Genomic DNA, 26574 nt, shown 5'->3' on the forward strand with positions numbered 1-26574 from the left:
TATCGCTTCTTCAGATCTTCTTATTACCCTTGATATTTGACTTTATAATCTTTAATCAAACATTTCTCATTTGTGAAAAAATTTGACATATTGCATAATTTTTTACTTCGTATTTGGAATCAGCACTTTTCATTTGGGTAAAATCAGCAAAAATAATTAGGTCAGCAGAAAATGTTTTTTCAAATGTAGACCAGTGAATTGTATCCTATACTTTTATCAGTTAGGGTTTAGGAGATTCTATGGGACTGAAAGATGGTTTGGTATTCCTTCTGAAATATTTACAGTGACAGATTTATGAAGGTCACTCGGTGCTCCTGGCCTAGTTGGATGTGGCAGTAGCATTTGACTCAGTCAACCATGAAATTCTTTTGGCTCCATTATAAGTATTAGGGGCCCATTTGTTCTCTCATGGTTTGCCTTGTTTTTAGCTCATAGAAGTTAGTAGATTGTAGAGATGTGAATTGTGTGCCAGATAGTCTTAACGATCAGATTCGGCTGGGGGGGGGGGGGGGGGGGGGGGGGGAATCTGATCATTAAGATATGTGAATTGGAATCGTTTCTGATTCCAATTCACATCGCTAATTTTTTTTTAGGGAGGCCCGCGCCGCTAAAAATAAAAACCCACCGACCCTTTAAATCGACCCCCCACCCTCCCGATCCCCCCAAAACCTTTTAACATTACCTGGTGGTCCAGGGGGGCCTCGGGGGATGATTTCCCGTTCCCAGGCATCAGCTGCGCTAAAAGAAAATGGCGCCGATGCCCCTTTGCCCTTACCATGTGACAGGGTATCCGTGCCATTGGCCGGGCCCTGTCACATAGTAGGAGCACTGGATGGCCGGCGCCATCTTTAAAGATGGCGCCGGCCATCTTTACTCATCAGCCCCTATTATACTATACTCTATAATAGGGGCTGATGAGTAATGATGGCCGGCGCCATCTTTAAAGATGGCGCCGGCCATCCAGTGCTCCTACCATGTGACAGGGGCCGGCCAATGGCACGGATACCCTGTCACATGGTAAGGGCAAAGGGGCATTGGCGCCATTTTTTTTTAGCGCAGCTGATGCCTGGGAACGGGAAATCGTCCCCCGAGGCCCCCTTGGACCTCCAGGTAATGTTAAAAGGTTTTGGGGGGGTCGGGAGGGTGGAGGAGGCTAAGGGGGGGTCGATTTAAAGGGTCGGGTGGGGGGTTTTTTTATCGGGCCATCGGCGCCATTTTAATTAGTGGCAGCCAAAATGGCGCCGATGGCCCGAGAGCGGGAGATCACGCTGGGACCCCCCCCCCCCATTGGACCACCAGGTAATTTAACATTTTGGGGGGGTTCGGGAGGGTGGGGGAGGGTAAGGAATTGGTTTTAAAGGGTCGGGGTGAGTTTAGGGGTTGTTTTGGTGTGCCGGTTTTCCCGCCCTCCCCCAAATAATTCCCGTGCCCTATTTAACGATTTAGGACGATTTATGACGATAAATCGGGGGCATTTGTATTGTATCGTGCACTCTGACGATTTAGGACGATTTAGGACGATTTTAAAATTATCTGATGATAATTTTAATCGTTCAAAAACGATTCACATCCCTAGTAGATTGTAACTGTGGACAGGGCCTCTATATGGAGAAATCTCTCATCAGGAGTCCCTCAAGGATCATCAGGAGGCCCCCCCAAGCTGGCCAAAAGTTCATTTTGGGTCCAACGAGGGTCTGGGAGTGAACGCGCGGGGAATCACGTGACGTCCGCATCACTCCGACGTGACGCCGACGTCACGTGCTCCTCGCAAAGGAGTACAGAAATGGCGTCCTGACTCCCCGCTAGACCACCAGGGAGTTTTGGTAAGTCTTGGGGGGGGATTAAGGAGGGTGAGGGGTTTAAATTTCTATTTAGGATCAACAATCGCGATTTCCAACGTATTCAACATAGCTATGTTGAATAAGTTGGAAATCCGATCGTTTTCGCCTCATCACTTTTTTAAGTTAAAAAAAAAAAGTTGCGTTTTACCTATAAGTTCAAAACGAATGCACACCCCTACTAAATACCATACCCAGCATCCATGGAGATGGTACTGGTAGAGAATGGTATGCTTCTTCCTCATTTCCTACCCAAAGCCTGAGCTAGGGACATCTAGTGCAGATCTAAGGGGGTCTCTACATTAAAAAAAAACACAAATAGCATGAACAATGTAAATTAAGTCCTTATTTTTCACAAATGAAAAGGGTTGTTTGTTTCCAAAGATGTTCTTCTTTACTCAGACATAGGTATGTTGCAATTATTTACAGAAGGTGAACATTCTAATTTACATCCATCTAATAGAAGTTGATTGACATTTAGTAACACCATCACTCCTCCCCTCCTGCACCTCTGTATTAGAGAGGCAGATATTCCTAACAATCTCAGTCACTAGTTGGTTCTCTGGCTCCAAACAAATAGAAAGGGTTGTGAATTTGGTACAGAACACTCTTCATTTACATCCAACCCAATCGGTTAGAACCAAAAGCTTGTCAGTACCTGGCAACTACCCAAATACCTAACAGCCAAATTTTAAATCAGCCACACGTGAAAATGACATCACTTGCGTGTGTGGCCGTGTGCACGCCGTGTGCATTTTCAAAGTCATAAGCAATGATACACACACAATTGCCAGGCCCTGAAAAGGGGCAGGCTGGGGGGCATGGTCTAGGTGGGGTGGGGCGGGGCGAGATGGACGCTGGCTGGGACAGCAGCCATTAGCTCCTTAATTGGAGTTGACTGGGAGGTAACGGTGGAGGGCCCGATTTCGTCACTGCACATAATCTACTAAAATCCCCCCCCCTGCATGTACCACCAATACATGCGTGCGTGGTTTTTAAAATCCAGCACACATGTGTGCGTGGCCCATGGATTTTATAACATGCGCACGCTGGGAACCTCGCACACATGAATGCACTCACATATGTTATAAAATCTACCCCTAAGGTTTCTTACTCATGGTTGATTAGTAATGTTAATTCCACAATAGCTGTGACTCACAGGTTCCATGCCTTGTTGATCTAGGATATTGGTGAGTGTAATCCGCAATAAAAGGCCGAATTTTAAATTGGCCACACACGCAAAGGGGTAGATTTTATAACATATGCGCGAGCGTCCATGTGCACGTGGTTCCTGGCGCATGCATATAAATGCGCCTATTTTATAAAATTTGCGTGCCAGGCGGTGCGAGCAGGGGAGAATTTAAGTAGATTATGTGCAGCGATGAAATCGGGCCTTCCCCTGTTCCCTCCTTATAGGCACACAAGGGGTACATTTTGCTACACTCTTCTTAATTATATTGAGAAACTTCTTAAGTATATTGAGAGACTATTTGAGAGATTGGACTTAATATAGTTTGATTAAAAGAACTTTGATCATTTATTTTGTACCAAAATTAAAAATCTAAATTATTAAAAAGAATAACATGGTGCAGTGTTATTTTAGCGAGAGTGCAATACCACTGCCCTCGCTATTTACACTCTACCAGACATACCTACGCTAATGGGGTTCTTGTAGATCCTCTTAATATTGTCATTATATAAGCAAGAGTAATTCCTACCTGCCTCACAGATCTCTGCTTATTAAAAAGCCACTTCCTCCCATGCTCCCATTCCCTTTCTCCCCCCCATTATTATCATTTTAAGGGCTTTAACCAGTGGAACTGTGTTACTTACTCCCCTTCCCCTCCTTCAGCACTGCTAAGGGGCCTTGCTCTTCACCTCATAGGGCTAGCAAAGGGCTGGCCCTTAGTTCCATGCTATACCATTTCCTTCCCCTCTGTGTCTTGAGCTACCATTTATTGGAGCTACATCAAAACTGGCTAGAAGGTTGAAGTACATTGGATCAGATGTACTAAGTATATTTCTCATAATAGACACACAATGTGGAATACAATTTAGTGCATCTGGCCCATAGGGAGATAAGAGTTAAGCATACATGGCTGCTGCATATGCTGCACCTGTCCTTGGGAGAACTAAAGCACTGTCAGTTTCAGTCATTTTCTCAGCCATGAAGAGTCTCTAGAAAGAAAAAGCAATAGCAAAATTGACTTTTTTTAAGTTACTGTATTATTACCATTTTGCATAGTAAGCAACAGACAGTACTACGTTTGTCACATTTCAACAGTGAAGCTGTAATTAAAACTTGTTTCAATACTGCAAAGAAAGTTCATTTAAGCCATTGTTTCTGCCCTCATTCTAAATCTCTCCAATTTTTTTGTTTTTTGCATATTGAAATATTTCTTGCAATGTCCATAAGATTTTAAAAAATGTGTCATTACTCTGCACAATGCATCAGATCATGTACATAGTAAGGCATTGTTTCCCAACCCTCAACTGGAGGCACATCTAACCAGTCGAGTTTTCAGGATATCCATAATGAGACCTAGGAAATGCATGAGATAGATTTGCATATATTAGAGACCCAGTGTATGTAAATCTATGTAACCTCAAAACACATGTGCTACAACGGGAAGGGAGTCAATTACTGGCAAAATGATATAACACTCTCTCCTATATGATTTATACTGTATCCAAATGCCAATTAATCTGAATGACCGTCATAATAGCCATTCCAGTCAGATTATGCCTTCATTGCCTTCTATATAATCATAGGACAATGTTCACTTTTATATTTTGAAATTTTTATGAAAATTAAAATCAACTTATCTTGTATCCGTATAGTTAAGTTGTAAGTCCACACTCCCTGACATGGGACCGTGTTTCAAAAGTAGATCTTCATCAGGCGGATATCACTCTTACTTCATCAATGTCCTCGCCACTGAAATTTACAAATAATCTGTTTTCTTGTCCTGTTTTACTGTAAAATTAAATTAAGACCTATCAGAAACAGAGACTCAAATTCATTGTCCTTAAATATATATAAGATTTTATCTATGTAATACGTATTCATTGAGGCAATCCTGACAATCTGACTGGATAGGTATGCCATGTACTTTGCAGCTGATATTTGCACTGTTGGCCAAGCGGGAACAAAATAGCACATTTTCATTGGGAAATCCCATGAATGCATGTTATTTTCCTCCTTCAACCTTAACACATGGAAGCCTCATGTACTTTTAGCCACATTTAAGGAGGGTAATTATGTCAGGCCATTTTACTCTAGTAAATGCCTATTAACCCATGTTAATGGCTATTAAAATTACTTCATAGGAATTTTTGATTAGGACTTTCTATTTTTTTCTAAATTTAAACATTGAAGACATTATCTTCTGAATTTAGACTGAGAGCTACATGGATATAACCCTTTACTCATGATGGGGGTAGTATCCTGACACACTGCCCCATTGACTTGTGAGCCAACCACCTGCATGCCACTCAAAATAATCAAAAGATTGTATTAATGTAAAATAGACTCAATCTGTCACCTATTTACCCAATCTGCCTATATATATAACTTCTGCATTGATTTATTTACAATATGCATCTTATATGTCTGTGCCCTTTATTCTATGTCTTTGCATATAGACATGGGGATTTTATTGTAAAAATATGGTCCCATCCTCCACATATATAGAAATAACACATGGTATATGAAAGAATAATGATGGGGATGGTACTCAAACATCTGCTGTCTATTTCTATTCTAGCTTATATACAGCCTTCCTCTCCAAAAGAGGACCCAAAGTGATTTACATAAAATGGGATCAACAGACTACATTTACAATAACAGAATACATCAAACAGAATACATCATTATAGTAATAATAAAATAGAATTACAATTAGAAATCCCCAATACAACCAACCATATTCCCTACACTCACCAGAGGAGTGAAGGGCCTTCCAAGAAACCCCTTCATCAAGTCATATCATAAATATAAAAATACAACGGGGTAGAATTTAATAGGTGCGCGTGTGCATCCATGTGCGCACGCTACCCGGCGTGCACACATGGGCGCACCGATTTTATAACATGCACGCGCTAGTGCATGCATGTTATAAAATTGGTGGGCCACGCGCACATGCGTGCAGGGTTTTGTAATCTGTACGCGCAAGGGGGGGGGTAGATTTTAGCTAGTTTCGCACGGTTACGCATCGCAGCCTTCCTCAGTTCCCTCCCAGTCTGCTCTTTAATTGAACTTCCCTACCGTAGCCTCCCTTCCCCTCTCCTCCTCACCCCTTAAACCTAACCTGCCTTACCTTTTTTTTTTTTAAGTTGCTGCTCCTCTGGAGCAGAAGCAACTTGTGTGCACTAGCCGACTGCTGGCGCGTGCTTCCCCGGATCGCTCCGCTCCCCGGACCACCCCCTTTCAGGCCCCGGCACTTACTCGCATACCGGGGTTCATGCGCGAAGCCAGGCCCATTTGAAAATTGGCCCGGCACGCATAAGGCCCGGGATTTACGAGCGCCGGGGTTTAAAAAATTACCAATGACAGTATAAATAAAATTCTAAACATTTTCTTTCCTATTACCAGGGAGCAATAGAGAAGAAAATGCAAATGTTTAGCTTTACTTGGATATTTAATCATACTTATCAAGCAAGTTGTGTGGCTGAATATCCAACTAAATCTTCCTGCTTAAATTTGATAGGGTAGATTTAAGCCTTGCATATGTATTGCTGGGGTTTCCCAGCTAAATTTAGCCAATTAACACTGAATATTTTATTAACTAGTTAAATTTGAAAGCCCAACCTAGGAACGCCTCCTTTCTGGCTAAATTTGTGTGGCTTGCTATTTTAACTACACAAATGTACCCCTAGATTCATCAAAATGCTATAATTTTCCCATGGATAATGCGCATTAAAGTTTTTGCTATTTGTGAAGTTAACGCCATAACACACTTTGATGAATGACCCTGTTAGTTAAAGGGGGCCAACATTTTAAGAAGGTAGATGTAGCCAGATAAAACACAGTTTTGGCTGGGTAAATCTCTAGAATATTAACTCATCTGTATGTTCTCATTTATCTTCAGATTTGTAGTTTGGTTGTGAAAGTAGTAAGTGTTACCTTAAGCCGTGCATTGTTTTTCTTTGTTTTTACCAAGCAGTTTCATTCCTGTTTCTTTGGGCTTTTAGCTCAATGAGAATTGGAGCTAGGATGATGGATACAGAGCTATGAATCTTCATTTGTAAGTAACCAGGAATTTTTCCCCTGTTATATCCTCTCCCAACTCATCTAGCCCAAAGCATTGCAGTGATAATCCACTGCCAGGAGCCATACACCAGGTCTCTTTCCAGACTCCTGCAATCATGGGCCTTAAAAATCAGACACTTGGTGTCACTGTTATACAATGACAGGTATTCCTTACCCCTGAGGTTGGAAATACTGCTTCCACAGTATCTCCAGCCCTGGCCAATTTGGGAAATAGAAGATCAGACCCAGAAATGAAATCCATGTCCTCTACATGGCAGTTTGCAGCAGTGCCATTGAGCCAGCAGATCAATCCTTTCACCACTCAAATGAAAGATCCCCCAAAGTATTTATTTATTTTATTTATTGAATGCCATTTATGAATTGTTTTCCAGAAAAAAATTGCTCAAGTATCCTTGCTCAATGCTCTCTTGGTCTGCTGCTTGTACCTCACATCAGTTTCAGTATAGAATCATTTAGATGTTGTATCCATAACATACCTCACTGCTAGGGATGTGCAGAAGGAAATGATACATTGCTATTCGGTATTCGTTGCACCAGGGCCCAAATCCATTGCATCCATTTTCATAGGGGGAAACTCGATTCATCGTTTTCCATTAAAGTTGGAAAACCAAAAAAATAAAAAACCATCCCAACCCTTTAAATTTAATTAACTACAACTCCCCACCCTCCTGACCCCCCCAAGACTTGCCAAAAGTCCCTGGTGGTCCAGCGGGGGTCCGGGAGCGATCTCCTGCACTTAGGCCATTGGCTGTCAGTAATCAAAATGGCGCCGACGGCCCTTTGCCCTTACTATGTCACAGGGGCTACCGGTTCCATTGGTTGGCCCCTGTCACATGGTAGGAGCAATGGATGGCCGGTGCCATCGTGGGCCGTCCATTGCGCCTACCATGTGACAGGGGCCGACCAATGGCACCGGTAGCCCCTGTGACATAGTAAGGGCAAAGGCTATCGGCGCCATTTTGAATACTGGCAACTGACGGCCCAAATGCAGGAGATCACTCCAGGATGTCCACTGGACCACCAGGGACTTTTGGCAAGTCTTGGGGGGTCAGGAGGGTGGGGGTAAATTTGGTAATGATACATTGCATTTGTGGGGGTTTGTGATATGTTTTGCGAACCCACGAATGCAATGAATAGGGACCTATCCATTGCGGATTGCGCATACTTTCAAAATGAATGCACATCCCTACTCGCTGCATTAACCTAGAGGGATCCAGTGCAAGTTCTCATCCACATGTTCCTGGTCAAGGGACATACCCTAGCTCTTTCACAGAAAAGGTTGTGGATTCATAGACCAATGTTGTAGAGGAGCTTGTTGTGATTAAAACAACATTGAAATTCAAGAATGCATTAAACAAGCACTCTTGAGGGATAGAAAAATAAAGATACTGTAATTCAGTAGCTAAAAATATGGGCAGATTGGATTGATCTAACTGTTATTATCTGCCATCAGATTTTACATTTCTTCATTTGTTTCTGTGTTACCTCTCAGGGTTTCTTCCCCAGCTTTGCTATGTCATGCTGCCCTTCATGGAATCTGCTTCAGCTATTCCTCTCTCTCCTGCTCCTCTCCTCTTGGGGTGGTCTGGATGGAGCTGCAATAGACAAATACAGTCCAGGTAAGGTCTACAACTATCACATGATATAACAGTGCCTCAGTAGGTATGCAGCAGGGAGATTCAGGGTACCACAGGTATATTGCTGGAGAGACAGGATCACATCCTCCCGTTCTAGCAGTGCTGCCTCTGCTCTGTAGGACTGTCTCCATGCTTCAGATTAGGCTGTAAGCAGAGTGGCTGACTAAATTTCCAGGGCTACACTTCTATCTCCTGCTATGAATAAAACAGATCAATGCCACCCGCATGCTTTATTGCAGCTCCAGTAAAATGAATTTGTGGTGAGACAGCCGGCGAGATGGAGTCGACATGCAGATGAGATCTGTAAGTGAGGACATATTGATTATTTCCCTCCCAGTTCAGGCAGTAATTCTACTCAATGCCTCTTGTTCTGTTTCTTCTCATTATTTATGGCATAAAAACACTATCTCAATGATAATAACAGACTTCATTTACAAGGCAAAGCATAAAGCATCCAGGGCTTAAGATTTCAGGAGGTGGCGTAAAAGGAAGATTTAGCAAGTGCTGGAGATTCATAGAACTGCTGAGGCTGAACTTGTAGCTTTTCAAGGCCTTGGAAGGGAAAACTAAGAGCAGGTGCTGGATTGCCAGTACTTCTATTAATAACTGCAGGCTTATGCCCGCTCTGGATTGATGACGTGCTCAGTATTTTCTCAATGGATAAAAAAAAGACTGCGCGGAGCACCTAATTTCTTCTTCTCACATGGCTGACCAACCAGCTCTTCTGAAAAATGAACAAAAACTCCCAGTCTCCCAAGGTGAGAAACATGGCCCCAGGGTGTTTACCACTGTGGCAGCAAAATCCTTGGCGAGCTATACAACCAAAGACTCCGTGCTCCCCAGACTGTGGCTTCAAGAAAAGAAAGTGGACAAGGGTCTGAAGGGAGCAGACAGAGCACATGGTTATTTGACATGGCACATGCAATACCACACAGAACATGTGATCACCTGACATACTATACATATATAACATTTCATAGTAAGCACATGAGCACATTTTCTTGATGTATTAGATTACTGATGTATTAATATATGTCTATTATTATTGTGTTATTTTTCTTTGTAAACCACTCTGGATTGTACTTTGATACAAAGAAGGCAGTCTAGAAATGTAAATTAACATTAACCTAACGAAGCATGGATATTAAGGCTGCACATGTAAAGAAAATGTGGTTCAACTTTTTAATTGTTTGGTTGCCATTTTTTATTTGTTTTTTTTAGTTCCCAAATTCATTCATTTCATTTATGTTGTTTCGTGTGTTTCTATTAAAATCAATGGGGGAAGCAATATATCCTATGTTGGACTCTATCACTGCAGTTTTCTATCCAGGTTTAATAAAAATTGTAGGCAAGCATCAGACGCAGAGAGAACAGTACCCAAAGACAGCAAGAGATGAGTAAAGCATCACAAACAGTGGCAAGAAAACTCAACGGTACAAAGAGAGGAGCAAAGTGGTATCAAGAGTGCCATGAACACCACAAGGCACCATGAGAGGGCAAGGCAATAAAAAAAGTGGCATGAACATCATGAGGCAACAAAAGAGTAGCAAAGGGAACCAACAACAGTGGCATGAACACCCCAAAGCCACAAAGAGGTGAAAGTGGCACAAACAGTGGCATGAACCATCCCAAGGCAAAGAATGAGTGGTAAAGCAGCGAGCACAGTTTCATGATCACCCCAAAACAGTGAAGGGCAAGGTATCAAGAGGTTCTTATTTTTTTAATATTATGGGGTGGGGGTGGTGGCTCAAAAACACCCCAGTATAACCAGAAGAGATGCAGCCCATGAGCAGCAGGGCCGGCAGCAGCAGGAAAAGTGGCAACTGGCAACAACACAGCAAGGCACTGAGCCAGAAGAGTGGCAGGGCATTAGGAACAAGGCAGGTATTGGCATAAAGTGTGGCAATTGGCAACAACACAACAAGGTGCTGAGGCCAAAAAGTTTGGATATTGGTTCAATATAGCTGTGCACTCAGTCCTTCTGCCTATCAATTGGAAATTCAAGGAAAACCACCAAAGGGAGGTGTGTCTTAAGGAAAACCAACTTTCCCACCAACTCTGGTGCCAGCCATGAGTGATGTGGACTCATGATGTCCCCTGCCATTGAAAGAATCCTGTCATGGCACCTTGATTGATGGGAAGGGAAGAAAATGCTGGGCAGCATTAAGTCTGGCAAACCATGGCCTTATGTGTCCAGTGTAGCAATGGGTCTGTGCCCATGACCTTGATGGATTTTCCAAAGTATTGTGTGACTGCAATCTGTGCAGGGTTTTCCTTTGCTATAGGTGTACTGGAGAAATAAGGCCTGTGGAATGAGAATCTATTTTGTGGTGGCCACAGGAAGGTGGCATATAAAGATGAGCAGCTGTGGTGGGAGTTTTACTCTGATGATACACACTATAATGCTTTCATAGAAATTACATACTTTTTCCTGCTAATAGGTAGCACACCAAGCCACACCTAGGCACAATATCAGTGTGTGACTCAAACCCCATACTATACTTTCTGCTGTAAATTATCACTTTTCTAATCTTTTCTTTCACTATGCATTCTGAAGAAAGGAGCCTTAGCATCACTGCCTTCCCACTCAGAGATCCACCAGAGAAATAACTGAGAACAAAACGATCACGGCTCAAAATGCTCTGAAAAAAATGATGACGCCTTGACATAGAGCTTCCAATTGAGACAGGCTGGTTGAAAAAGTGCTGGGAAGAGAAGCAGAGATTGCTGGCAGAGATTCTCCAGGTTCCTGTGAGGCTGAGGCTGCTGTGATCTCATCCACAGGGGATGCCTACCTGCATAAAACCTGCTGCCCTGTGGCATGAGCTGGGAGAGGAAGGGAGAACGCCAGCAGAGATTCCGCAGGTTCCCGTGAAGCTGGGCGGTTATGACATCATCCATAGGGGACTGCTACCTGCATATAATACCTGCTATCCTGAGGCATGAACTGGGAGAGGAGGAGAGAACACCAACAGAGATTCCCTGGGGTCCAATGAGGCTGAGGCAGCTGTGACATCATCCACAGGGTACTCCTACCTGCATAAAACCTGCTGCCCTGTGGTGCACCGCTGCTGACGCACTGAAGCTATGTGCCACTTAGAGAACATTTTTTTTTCTTTTCTGCCAACATATCTTCTTTGAGGCCTGCCCAGAACTTGGAAATGTGCAAGAAAAAGAAGGGCAACTTAGTGCCTTCCCCACTGGGCCTTCAATGCCATCCTCTCTTACGCAACCTTACTTTAGAAGTATTTCAATGTCAAAGGCAAGTTTCAGGCAGTCTCAAGCTTGGAGTTTCCAACTCCACTTTCATGATGTCATATGTGTCCTTGACTCCTGAGAGCCTTTTTTCACCACAGGACAATGCCTTACTGGCGCTAGCACTGAACTAGATTCTATAGAGATGTCTGCTCCATTTTCTGGTTCTTTTGGGGAGACTCTAGCAGTGGGCGAGATTGTTACATCTTCTTTTCTAAGGCATTTGTAACTGAACAAGAGCCTGCAGTTATAACACCAGAGTCACCATGGACACTGATAACTACTCTGCAGAAGTCTATTTCCACACCTATCGATACTACTTTAAATTCTCTTGAAAGTTTGTCCTTAAAAGTTGCTGATCAGGCTGAAAAATTGAGCAATTTAGGGAATAAATATTCTGTTCTAAATGTCAATTTACATTAGATAAAGATTACAAATTGTTACATCAGAAATTAGAAAATTTTGGTAATCAATTTCCGAGGCTAAGTGTGAGATTCCTGAATATTCCACATTGTATGTTAATTTATCCTGCAGAAATGCTAAATAAATTTTATTTAGAATTTCTATGAATTCCAAAGGAAGCAATTCTTACATTCTCTAAAGTTTATTACCTTATAGATAACAATGTTGCTTCTAATAAGTATTTAGGTACAATTGAACCTATAGTAGAGAGTTTGGATACCTCTGATTTTTTAGTGCATTCACAGTCTAAAATAGAAGACAGAGCTACCTTATTGGTTTATTTCAGTGTAGAAACTGATAAATAAATAACCTTAAGATTATTTTTTACCTTAAACACAAGAGTTTCATAGGAAAGAGAAACTCAGCAGAGGCATAAAGCCTTTTTATTGAAGAAACAGAGGGTTGTTGCCCTTGAGGCAACCTTTCTTCTTAGGTTCCCCTGTAAATGTGTGAGAAGATTTCAGGGTAACATGTACATTTTCTTTGATCCAAGTCAGTTGGAAGGCTTCTTGCAAAATATAGAGATTCCATCTTCTGTATCATAGATTAGCTAGAGCTAGGGCCAAATCTAAATAGAATGCCCTCTTTTCCTGTTTCCTTGATATTTGTGTAAAGACTCTCCCGAATATGTGAACTGTTTAACAGCTTTATTGAGTGATATAATTTGGTTTTACTTTGTTTCCTCATTATTTGTATTCACTTATATAGTTGTGCTGTCCTTAAATGTAAAGTATTCTTGATCTTTGTAATAACTGAAAATGTAAATAAAGAGAAAAAAATGCTGCTCCTTCTTTGTCCCATCCCCAACCGGCTCTGCTTTGTCTGGATTAAAAGCCAAAAAGTGCAATGGTTTGCTTCTCCCACAGATTTTAATGGATCTAAACTGAATGAATTGAAAAGGATTTGGATTTTTTTCTGGGACTTTTTTTCTGGGACTTCAGAACATATAGAAAGACATGGTTTAATGGAACAAAGTCAGCATGGCTTTACCCAAGGCAAGTTTGCCTCAAAAATCTGCTTCACTTTTTTGAAGGAGTTAATAAACCTGTGGATAAAGGTGAACCTGTAGATGTAGTGTACTTGGATTTTCAGAAGGCATTTGACAAAGTTCCTCATGAGAGGCTTCTAGGAAAAATTAAAAGTCATGGGATAGGTGGCAATGTCCTTTCATGGATTACAAACTGGCTAAAAGACAGGAAACACAGAGTAGAATTAAATGGACAATTTTCTCAATTGAAGGGAGTGGGCAGTGGAGTGCCTCAGGGATCTGTATTGGGACCCTTACTTTTCAATATATTTATACATGATCTAGAAAGAAATACGACAAGTGAGGTAATCAAATTTGCAGATGATACAAAATTGTTCAGAGTAGTTAAATCACAAGCAGATTGTGATAAATTGCAGGAAGACCTTGTGAGGCTGGAAAATTGGGCATCAAAATGGCAGATGAAATTTAATGTGGACAAGTGCAAAGTGATGCATATAGGGAAAAATAACCCATGCTATAGTTACACAATGTTAGGTTCCATATTAGGTGCTACTACCCAAGAAAGAGATCTAGGCGTCATTGTGGATAACACATTGAAATTGTCGGTTCAGTGTGCTGCGGCAGTCAAAAAAGCAAACAGAATGTTGGGAATTATTAGAACGGGAATGGTGAATAAAATGGAAAATGTCATAATGCCTCTGTATCGCTCCATAGTGAGACCACACCTTGAATACTGTGTACAATTCTGGTCGCCGCATCTCAAAAAAGATATAATTGCGATGAAGAAGGTACAGAGAAGGGCTACCAAAATGATAAGGGGAATGGAACAGCTCCCCTATGAGGAAAGACTAAAGAGGTTAGGACTTTTCAGCTTTGAGAAGAGATGGCTGAGGGGGAATATGATAAATGTGTTTAAAATCATGAGAGGTCTAGAACGGGTAGATGTGGATTGGTTTTTTACTCTTTTGGATAATAGAAAGACTAGGGGGCACTCCATGAAGTTAGCATGTGGCACATTTAAAATTAATCGGAGAAAGTTTTTTTTCACTCAACGCACAATTCAACTCCAGAATTTGTTGCCAGAAGATGTGGTTAGTGCAGTTAGTATAGCTATGTTTAAAAAAGGATTGGATAAGTTCTCGGAGAAGAAGTCCATTACCTGCTATTAATTAAGTTGACTTAGATAATAACCACTGCTATTACTAGCAATGGTAACATGGAATAGACTTAGTTTTTGGGTACTTGCCAGGTTCTTATGGCCTGTATTAGCCACTGTTGGAAACAGGATGCTGGGCTTGATGGACCCTTGGTCTGACCTAATATGGCTTGTTCTTATGTTCTTATTTGATTTGGTTGACCCAATCCAAACCGAAAATCTACTTATTCATCACATTTTTCCATTCATTGTAATGATGGCAGAAAAAGACCAGATGGTTCATCCAGTCTGCCCAGCAAGCTTCTATTGGTAGTATCTGCCACTCCATGCAGGATATCCCCATTTTTCACCCAAGGGTAGCAACTGCTGCTCCATGCAGTTGTCCCCAAAACTTATGGTGAGGGTAGTAATATTTAAAATCCAAACCAAGCAACTGTCAAACCCATAACATATTACTGCTAGCACATTTTTATTGGGAGAAAAGCCTTCTGATAATTCAGACAATGCTGCTTGATGTCTTTTCTTTGGGACTTGGCCACGGAAGGCATCCTGTGCTTTTTTCCCCTTATGTCTGCATGTCAGTACCCCAGGCCGAAAAAGTCAGGGCCCATGTTTGTTGCCATCTATATACAATCCCCCTTCCCTCTCTGCTGTCGAAGTTCGAAGCGATGTTGCAGTTGCATCAAAAACATCAAGGCTATTGGTTAGGGTTGTAATCCCCATTCCTTATATTAAGGGTAGTAACTGTTTTTCTGTGCAGGTTATCCTCATGCACACTTTTCTTCACATCCAATCCCTAGACATTAAGGATACACAGTGTTTATCCCATGCCCTTTTGATTTTCTTAACTGTATTCTTCTTTACTACCTCCTCAGGAAGGGCATTTCCAGCATCCACCACCCTCTCTGAATAAATATTTCCTGATGTTGGTTCCAACTCCCCTGGAGTTTCATTTTGTGACCCCTACTGTTTGCTTTCTGACAGAAAAGGTTCAAAGTTTGTGCATCATTAAAACCTTTCAGGTAACTGAAGGTTTGTTTCATATCTCCCCTGCACCTCCTCTCTTCCAGGGCATACATATTTATTTATTTATTAAAAGCACTTATTTATTACCCACCCTTTATATGTTCTGTCTCTATCCTTTTTGAGATACAGTCTCCAGAAATGAACACAGTACTCCAGGTGAGGATTCACCAAGGACTTGTAGAAAAGCATTATCTCCTCCTTTTTCCTGCTTGTTATTTTCTCTATGCAGCCCAGTATTCTTCTGGATTTAGCTTTTGTCTTGTCAAATTGCTTTGCTGCCTTCAGATCGCCAGATACTATGACCCCAGTTTCTCTCTTGATCTGTGCTCATCAGTGTTTCACTCCAGATTCTGCACTTCTTGACATTGAATCCTAGCTGCCAAATCTTTGATCACCCTTCAAAGTTTCATAAATCACTTTTCTTTCTCTCTACTCCTTCAAGCACGTCTACTCTGTTGTAGATCTTAGTATTATCAGCAAAAAGAGAAACTTTACCTTCTATCACTTCTGCAATATCACTCACAAAGATATTGAACAGAACCGGTCCCAACACCGAATCCTGTGGCACTCCACTTAACACTGGTCTCTCCCCAGAGTAGGATTCATTCACCATCACACACTGTCTTCTGTCCGATAACTAATTTGTAATCCAGGCCACCACCTTGGCGCTCATTCACAAGCTTCTCATTTTATTCACAAGTCTCCTATGTGGGACAGTATCAAAAGCTTCACTGACATCTAAGTAGATCACATCGAGCGCTCTTCCTCAGTCCTATTCTTTAGTCACCCAATCAAAAAAATCAATCAGATTTATCTGACAGGAACTTCCCCTAGTGAATCCATGCTGCCTGGGGTCCAGCAAATCCTTCTGACTGTAGATAGTTCACTATCCTTTCCTTCAGCAGTCTCCATTAATTTACCCACCACCAATCGGGCTGATACAGAAAAAAGTGCGGGAGAGTCGGCGAGCGCCCGCTCTCCCGATGCGCGCACAGGTCACTGTTCTGTGCGTGCAATTTAGTATCGGCCCTCATGCAAATGAGGGCCCATGGTAAAAGGAGTGGCGGCTGTCAGCGGGTTTGACAGTCGACGCTTAATTTTACCGGCATCGGTTCTCGAACCCACTGACAGCCACGGGTTTGGAAAACGGACGCCGGCATAATTGAGCGTCCGTTTTCCAACCCACAGGCCGCAGGAAGATTTTTAATTTTTTGTTTTTTAATTTGTAATTTTTTTTTATTTTTTGGGGCCTCTGACTTAATATCGCTATGATATTAAGTCAGAGGGTGTACAGAAAAGCAGATTTTTCTGCTTCTCTGTACACTTCCCTGGTGCCTGCTGAAATTAACACCTTTGGGCAGGCGTTAATTTCCGAAAGTAAAATGTGCGGCTTGGCTGCACATTTTACTTTCTGAATCGTGCGGGAATAATTAATAGGCCCATCAACATGCATTTGCATGTTGCGGGCGCTATTAGTTTTGGGGGGGTTGGCCGCGCATTTTCGACGCGCTATTACCCCTTACTGTATAATGGGTAAAAATAGCACGTCAAAAACGTGCGGCCAAACACGGGCTAACAGTGCGCTCCGCTGGAACGCACTGTACTGTATCGGCCTGAATGTGAGGCTAACCGGCCTGTAGTTTCTGGCCTCCTCTCTGCTCCCACTCTTTTGGAGCAGGACCATCACCACTCTTCTTCAATCGCTCAGCACCACTCCTGTTTCCAGGAATGTATTGAATAGGTAGTGCAGCGGACCCGCCTGCACATCTCTGACCTCCCTCAGTATCCTGGGATAACCTCATCTGGCCTCATGGCTTTGTCCACTTTCAGTTTTCCTAGCTCTTCCCATACATTTTCTTCTGCAAATGGAATTTCCTCCATCCCATATCCACCAATGGTTTTGTCAACCAGCAAAGGTCCTTCCCCAGGGTCTTCTTTGAACATCAAACTGAAGTATTTGTTTAATATTTCTGCCTTTTCTTCATCTCTCTCCACACATTCATCATAGTCACCTTTCAGTTTCACTATGGGCCTCATTTTCTAAAGTATCGCAGGCTTGCGCTAGCAGGCAGCGATCGCACCGTCATGGTGCAATCGCTGCCGGTTTCACACCCAATAGCGCCACCATAGGAGGTGTAGCTATTGGGAGCGAAAGCTGACGCGAAAAGGCACTTACCTTTTCGGTGTCCGCAGCGTCGGCACAGAGTCGGCCCCAGTGACGCCCCGACTCCTCCTCTTCCGGGGCCGACTCCGCCCCGACTCCGCCCCCATCCTGGAATCGCACGCGATAAGGGACTTTTCGCATGTGAAAGGTCCCTTATCGCGTCCGAGCAGCGTGGAAAATGAGGCCCTATACCACTTTGGACCTTTTTCCTTTCTCTGATATATTTGAAAAATGTTTTGTCACCTCTCTTTAACTCTTTGGCAATCTTTTCTTCTGCCTGGCTTTTAGTTTTCTTGATTTCCTTCTTTATATCCCTCAGTTTCAAGTGATATTCTTCCCTGTGTTTTTCATTTTGGGATCCTTTATATTTCTTGAACTCTGCTCTTTTTGCTTTTATTTTATCAGCCACCTCCTTTGAGAAGCAGATTAGTTTCTTTTTTCTCTTACGTTTTTTACTCTTCTAACATATAGATTTGTATTCTTTATAATTGCTCCTTTTAATTTGGCCCACTGTTGTTCCACCTCACCCATTTTCTTCCAGTCTTCTAATTCCATATCCAGGTAAGTCCCCATTTTGACAAAGCCCACATTTTTAAAATTCAAAACCTGGGTCTTCGTGTGACTTCTCTGCATCCTATTTGTGATATCAAATGATCACTAGTGCTGAGGTTGGCTCAAACCTGGGCATTAGAGATATTTTTGCCGTTAGTGAGCACCAAGTCGAGCATTTTCCCTTGTGGGTTCTATTACCATTTATTTGAACAAAGCCCCTTGCAGAGCATCCACTATTAGAGATGTGAATCGTTACCGGACTCGTTTCCGGTATCAGGTTCAGGGAAAAACCGCAGGAAATCTTCGTTCCTGCGGTTCTTATGGTTTTTTATCGGCTGTCTCATGCTGAAAAAAAAAACCGCACCCCAAACCTTTAAATTTAATTATTTTGAATCCCCCACCCTCCCGACCCCCCAAAACTTTTTTAAAGAACCTGGTGGTGCAGTGGGGGTCCTGGGAGTGATCTCCCGCTCTCAGGCTGTCAGCTGCCAGTAAACAAAATGGTGCTGATGGACCTTTGCCCTTACCATGTGACAGGGGCTATCGGTGCCATTGGCCAGCCCCTGTCACATGGTAGGAGCAATGGATGGCTGGCACTATCTTAGAAAATGGCGTGGACCATCCATTGCTCCTATCATGTGACAGGGGCCGGCCAATGGCACCGATAGCCCCTGTCACATGGTAAGGGCAAAGGGCCATCGGCGCCATTTTGATTAGTGGCAGCCAACAGCCCAAGAGCGAGAGATCACTCCCGGGACCCACGCTGGACCACCAGGTACTTTAAGAAAGTTTTGGAGGGGTCGGGAGGATGGAGAATGCTAAAGAATTAGATTTAGAGGGACAGGGTGGGTTTGGGGGTTGTTTTTGTGTGCCCTTTCTTCCCGCCCCCCCCCCCCCCCCCCAAATTATAAGAGAACACCCACGAAAAATTTTGTGGGATTTTCCTATCGGTTTCGGGGACCCCCCAATATTTGACAAGTTTGAAAATATCGTCCGATATTTTCAATCATCAGAAAAATGATTCACATCCCTATCCACTATCTCTCTACTTCTGGTAGATTTTGCAGAAGGGATTCTCCAGTCTATGTCCGGCAGATTAAAATCTCCAACAATCAACATTTCTCCCTTCTTTCCCACCTTCTGGATGTCTTCAACCCGATCTCTGTCAAGTTCTTCTGACTGAGTTGGAGCCTTGTATACCACTCCAGTAAAAAAAGATGCACTATCATCTTTTTTTTAGGATGGCCCATAATGCTTCTTCTCTGCCCCTCATTCCTTGCATTTCAGTTGCTTGGATATTGTTTTTGATATAAAGAGCTACGTCTCCCCTTTTCTGTCCTCTCTATCCTTCCTTAACAAGTTATGAAAAGTGTATATTCACTAATCATAACACAACTATGTTTTGCCAGCCATATGTTTGCCAGGTGGGAGAAAGTTCAGACCAGGCCTGTCATAAGATTCTACAAGCTGACTAATCATACTGCAATTTATACTAACTCAGAAAGTGTTCCGTGCCTTTCTCAGTTCCTGCCTCACAGCAATATTCCACCTACCAGCGCAATGAATTCATATGCTTTACACACACAAAAGAATCATTCTTACCAAGGCAATGAGAGCTTCATTTGCCATTAGTGGAAAGAAATACTAATATTAAAGGATCCTACTGTGTTCAGAGCAAACATCATTAATAAAGCTGCTCTAGGAACTGTTCCTGTTGACGCTTTTGCACTTGGCTCTTAATAGGTTCACATGAGGGAGACAGAGCACTTTTCTCTTTGGACACAGCCATGCCTCTGATAGTAAATATGCACTGCTAGCTAGAGATAGGCTAACAAGGTGTAAGTATGTTTTTATTATATTTTTTTAAATTAAAACATATATGTCCCATTTAATCCAATGTTCTAAGTGACTTACAAATATAGATACATAAATAAAATTAAAATACATAAATAAAATTAAATAAAAATAGAAAAATGAACAAACATAATAACATCAATTACAGAACATCTGCAATGAAAAATATCAGAAACTGCATACAACAAATAAGACTTAAACACAGGAACAAAACAACAGCAAAGAAGAATCTCGATTACTACATTAAAAATTTACAAAAATAACCTAATCAGTCTAATTGCATCTTCATGTTCCAGTACATGAAGCGACTGTTTAATGTGTACCCACATTAAAGGATTTTCCTAGTATAACAGGAACATAGACGTTAATGCAAGCCTTGATGCATTCTGCCTCATCTTGTAATTAAATCCTTGTATTATAGTCAATCTATAATATATATTTCATGTTGTAAATCGCTTTGATCTTCATTTGGAATGACAATATATAAAATGACTAAATAAAAATAAATATAAATATTATAAATGCATGTAAAATATATTAACTTACTATAAAGTGACTATGAATTTCACATTTGTAGGGGCTGTTCTGTTAAATAAAAAACTTCTATTTTATAGTACGAAAAGTTTCTCCACAACTCAAAGTGGAATGATTCAAATGTGATTCAACAGCATATCTATTTCATGAAAGCAAGGGGGTAGGGATGGGGGAGGATATGTCAGCTAAGTGGGACTATGATTATATTCTCTGAATGCAACTAATTATTGTTCAATCTGTGATATGATTGACCCTTATTTATATTTTTTTAAGTCTCTGTAGTAAAATACAGTTATGCAGGTGAGTTTGTGGTTGGGTTTAAGTGATGAAGCACCAAGGATAACAATAAGCCAGAATCCAAAGAAATACATCAGTTGACATATCATTCCCCCAAGACACACACACACTCACCCTAAAACATACATTTATTTATTTATTAATGGGCCGATACAGTAAAAGACACGGGAGAGCGCAGAGGCCACTCTCCTGTCTACACAATTCTGTATTTAAATGAGGGCCCACGGCAAAAAGAGGCGCTAGGGACACTAGCGCGTCCCTAGCACCTCTTTTTGGACAGGAGCGGTGGTTGTCAGCGGGTTTGACAGCTGATACTCAATTTTGCCGGCGTCGGTTCTCAAACCCGCTGACAACCACGGGTTTGGAAATCAAACGCTGGCAAAATTGAGTGTCCGGTTTTCAACCCACGAGCCGCGGGCCGATATCAACATTTGTTTTTAACTTTTTTAAACTTTTGGGACCTCCGACTTAATATCCCCATGATATTAAGTCGGAAGGTGCACAGAAAAGCAGTTTTTACTGCTTTTCTGTGCACTTTCCCGGTGCCCAGAGAAATTAACGCCTACCTTTGGGTAGGTTCTAATTTCTGAAAGTAAAATCTGCGGCTTGGCTGCACATTTTGCTTTCTGAATCGTGCGGGAATACCTAATAGGGCTGTCAACATGAATTTGCATGTTGCAGGTGCTATTAGGTTCGGGGGGGTTGGATGCACGTTTTTGACACGCTATTACCCCTTACTGAATAAGGGGTAAAGCTAGCACGTCGAAAACGTGCGTCCAATCGCGAGTTAACAGTGCACTCCACCGGAGCGCACTGTACTGTATTTGCCTGAGTATTTGCAATTATTTTTAGCCTGTACCCTCCAAAATTTGGGGAAGGTTACAATGAAACAACCATGGAAGCAAGTATACATAAGAACTTGCCATATTGGGTCAGACCAAGGGTCCATCAAACCCAATATCCTGTCTCCAACTGTGGCCATTCCAAGTCACAAATACATGGCAAGTACCAAAACATTAAATGGATCCCATGCTACTAATGCCGGCAATTAGCAGTGGCTATTCCCTATTGATTAATAGCAATTTATGGACTTCTCATCCAGGAACATATCCAAACTTTTTTAAACCCAACTACACTAAGGCCTAGATTTTCTAAGACACCGCGGCAGTGTGAATTGCGCGGTACAGGGGGGCGGGAGGGCGAAGTGGGGGGCGGGCCTGCGATAGCCGGCAGCGATCACACCTCCATGGTGTAATCGCTGCCGGCTTTCACACCCAATAGCACCATTGTAAAAGGTGGTGCTATTGGGCGCGAAATTGGAAGCAAAAAAGCTCCTTACCTTTTCGCCGTCCATGCTGTCTTCTTGGCGTCTGCCCCGGTGTTGCCCCGACTCCTCCTGTTCCGGTCTTGACGCTGCCCCTTTTTAGTTATCACACACAAAATGTCCCTTTTCGCATGCGATCGCTTTGAAAAATGACCCCCTAACTGCCTTAACCACATCCTATGGCAATGAATTCCAGAGCTTAATTGTGCATTGAGTGAAAAAGAACATTCTCTGATTTGTTTTGAATGTGTTAATTGCTAACTTTATGGAGTGCCCCCTAGTAATTGTATTATCCAAAAGAGTAAATAACCATTTCATATTTACCCAGTCAAGTCCTTTCATGATTTTGTAGATCTCTATCATATCCCCCTCATCTATCTCTTATGCAAGCTGAACAGCCTTAACCTCTTTAGCTTTTCCTCATAGAGGAGCCATTCCATGCCCTTTATCATTTTGGTCACCATTCTCTGTAGTTTCTCCAGTGGAACTATATCTTTTTTGAGATACAGTGACAAGAAGCACACAGTAATCAAGGTGCGGTCTAACCATTGAGCAATACAGAGGTATTTTGATATATTCCCTTTTATTTGCCATTCCCTTCCTAATAATTCCTAAGATTCTGTTTGCTTTTTTGACCACCATAACACACTGAGACAATTTCAATGTAATATCAACTATGATAACCAGATCTTTTTCCTGGTTGGTAACTCCTAAAATGGAACCTAATATTGTGTAGCTACAGCATGGGTTATTTTTCCCTATATGCATCACATTACACTTGTCCACATTATATTTCATCTGCCATATGGACTCCCAACCTTCCAGTTTTGGAAGGTCCTCTTGCAATTTATTGCAACCTGCTTGTGATTTAACTATTGTAAACTAGCTGTACCCGGCCACGCGTTGCTGTGGCTCAGTCTGGTTAAATGGAAAAGAAAGAAAAGAGAAAGCGCACGTTTCGAATATGGTTAATTTCACAATGCTTGTGGGTATACAATATTTTTTGTTGTTCTATTGTCTGTGCAGATATATGGATTGTCTGGTTTGCCGACTCTAGAACACGCAACATATAATTGTCCATGTGAGAAGCAATCCGTGTCTAGATGTAAACTGCATAATTCTAGAAATGAAAAAGAATGAAAAAAGAAAAAACATAAAATATACTCACTAAATGAACAGTATGGTAAACGACACAGCTCAATTCCAATGCAATGTCATACGAAATAATTAAATCAAAATGAAAATAAATTGAAATCTATGAAAATTCAATTTAACAATGCAATCAGAAACATTGAAATGGAATTGTAAAATATTTAGTATAAGCCTTTAAGCCCGTTAAAACGGGCGAGATTTTTGTCCCCTCTCCTCCTACATCTTTACTCTGCTCCGCTCCCCCCCCCCCCAGCACCATGAAGGGCCAGAGGTGGTGGTGGTGGTAGGAGCTGCAGCAGTGGCCGAGGGGGATCTCGCGAGGCATAATGGTACTGCCATCCCAACTCCCTCCCCCCTTCCCCGGTGGTGGAGGGACAGGCTCAGACCCCTTTCAATCTATCCTTACAGGCCCCAACTCCTTTGCTCTCCTATTCCCCTTTACACTGAACCCCTTCCACTGTAAGCTATAAGAGCTGGGGGGGGGGTAGAGAATCTCTCTCTCATACAGCCCCCTACATAGGCTTCCTCTCTCTCTCTTTCTTGCACATACACTCTCCCTCTGTCCCTCACACACGCATGCCCAATCCCTCTCACACACATACACAATCCCTCACATAGTCTCCCTCTCTCTCTGGCACTCATACTCGCCTCCAGCGCACATTACCACACTTCTCTCTCACACAGTTAAAACGGGCGGGATTTTTGTCCCCTCCCCACTTAAGTCTTTGCTCTGCACTCACAAGAGCTTGCAAAGTTCCCACGCCAGTTGTGTCTGGGAGAGAGAGGAAAACACTCCGACCGCCCCCCTCGCAAAGGGCAGGTGGCAGGCACTGCAGCAGATTTGGGACATGTTGCCTAGCTTACTTTGCTCTTTCTGGCAGACCTGTGCCTTTAAGAAATCCGATCGGGGGCTTGAGAGGGAGGAGTGAGCAGGGCTCTGGCTTTCACTTTCATCACGGTGCTTTGCTGGGAGTGGGGGTGGAACGATGCCCATGTAAACTCTTCCCATGTCGGCTAAGACCCACGGGTGGGCTGACAGCACTGCCTTCCCCCTCTCCCCCTCACAGTTGCGGGATATTTACTTGGCTTCTCCTTATTTGCGGGACTCAGGGGGCGGGGGAGGAGGGAGAGCTGTTCTCTGTTCAACTCTTTGTGCTTTGGCTGCTGCAGGCTGCAGCTGCTGGTGATCTCTTCACAGCCACTTTCTACTGCATTTGCTCTGCTCTGGCCATCCCAACTCCCTCCCCCCCTTACCCGGTGGTGGACGGACTGGCTTGGCGACTCTTCTATCCTTTCATCCTCCTGTGTGTAACTGTCCGGCAGTCCCTACTCCCTTCCCCCTTCCCCAGCGGGGGAGGAACAGGCTGAGCCGTTTCTCAGAGCGGCGACTCATCTGCACTTTCCTCCTCCCCTCTGTGACACCCAGCATGTAGCGCAGAGCTCAATGGTCCGCACATGCATGGTAGAGCTGCTCTCTACTGCGCATTTGTGGACCGTGGGTCAGAGCCCATTTATATTGTAGATAGCGTGTGTTGCTTGTACGTCCAAAAGATGGCACTGTTTTTTCAAAAAAGCATGTTTTTACCTGTCACAAGTGTGACATCTATATAATATATGTATATAAAAACACGTACGTATTCGAATGCAACGTTGTGTCAAAATTTCAAAGCAATCGGTGAAGAACTTTCGGAGATTTAAGATTTTGAACAAACAAACATTTACATTTTTATTTATAGAGATGATTTTGTCTCTTCTGCAGATTTGATCACCTCATTCATCATACCTCTTTCCAGATCATTTATAAATATATTAAAAAGCATTGGTCCAAGTACAGATCCCTGAGGCACACCACTTTTTCCACCGTGAAAACATACCATTTAATCCTGCTCTCTGTTTCTTGTTTTTTAAACAGTTTGCAATTTACAAAAGGACATCTCCTCCTATCCCATGACATTTTAGTGTTCTTAGAAGCCTCTCATGAGGGACTTTATCAAATGCCTTCTGAAAATTCAAATACACCACATCTACTGGTTCACCTTTATGCACATGCATATTCACCCTTCAAGAAAATATAGTACACATCCTGTTGAATCGCACCCAGATCATTCAACTCTGAGTCATGGAGAAACTAAACTAAAAGGTGAATTTTAAAAGCCTGGTGCATGCAATAATTTGGGTATGCATGAATAAGTCTGGCTTTTGCATGCCGAGCAGATTTTACAATTTGCCCAGATATGTGCGTATGCCCCATAGCACGCACATCTCAAAACTTTTCAAAAAGGAGCAGGGTGTGGGCATGGTTTGGTGGGGTATGTGCATTTTGGGGCATGAAGCTGAAATGTGCATGTAAATACTTATGCAACCTGGGTCCCATGATGCATAACTGTACTTCGCAATGGATGAAGTGTAAGTTCAAAGTCAAAGGAAACTAGGCAGATCTGAGGAGTTTTAATGGCCGGGCTAACTGGGGGGAGTAAAGGCTGTTAAACTAGGGGGGTTTGGAGGCCCTATATCTTAAAAGGGTGATCTGGGGATGAACAGATAAAACTGGGATCTGGGGATGAACAGATAAAAATGGAGTGCCCCTTTTAAAATCCCTTGATTTACGCAGTAGAAGCGGGATTTGCAGACAATGTGAAGCCACTTAAAATTTGGCGCACATGTGAATGCTTCCGGGCTGGTGTATAAAAAGCAGGCATTATATACATGCAAGTTATAAAATAGCCACGTCTCTGGGTGCGGGCCGAAGCACGCGCACAAATGGGCACTCCATGTGCCAGGTTCAAAGTTACTGTTTTTGTGTCTTCTCAAATGGTATATATATATTTTTTAAATGGTTATACGGCTCCTACAAATGTGAAATTCATAAATGTTTTATAATAAGTTAATATTGTAAATGCTTTTACAATAATAGACTTTCATCACGAGATGAGACAGAATCTGTCAAGGCTCACATTAACTCCTGTATACCAGCTGTGGCAATGTTTTAACAAAATTAATGAGAATTGTCTTCTAATATTCCTCCAATAGCAAGAACTAAATTTCCTAGCTTGAAAGTGTATC

The sequence above is a fragment of the Rhinatrema bivittatum genome, chromosome 8 (assembly GCF_901001135.1).
Source record: "Rhinatrema bivittatum chromosome 8, aRhiBiv1.1, whole genome shotgun sequence".
NCBI classification, from domain to species: domain Eukaryota; kingdom Metazoa; phylum Chordata; class Amphibia; order Gymnophiona; family Rhinatrematidae; genus Rhinatrema; species Rhinatrema bivittatum.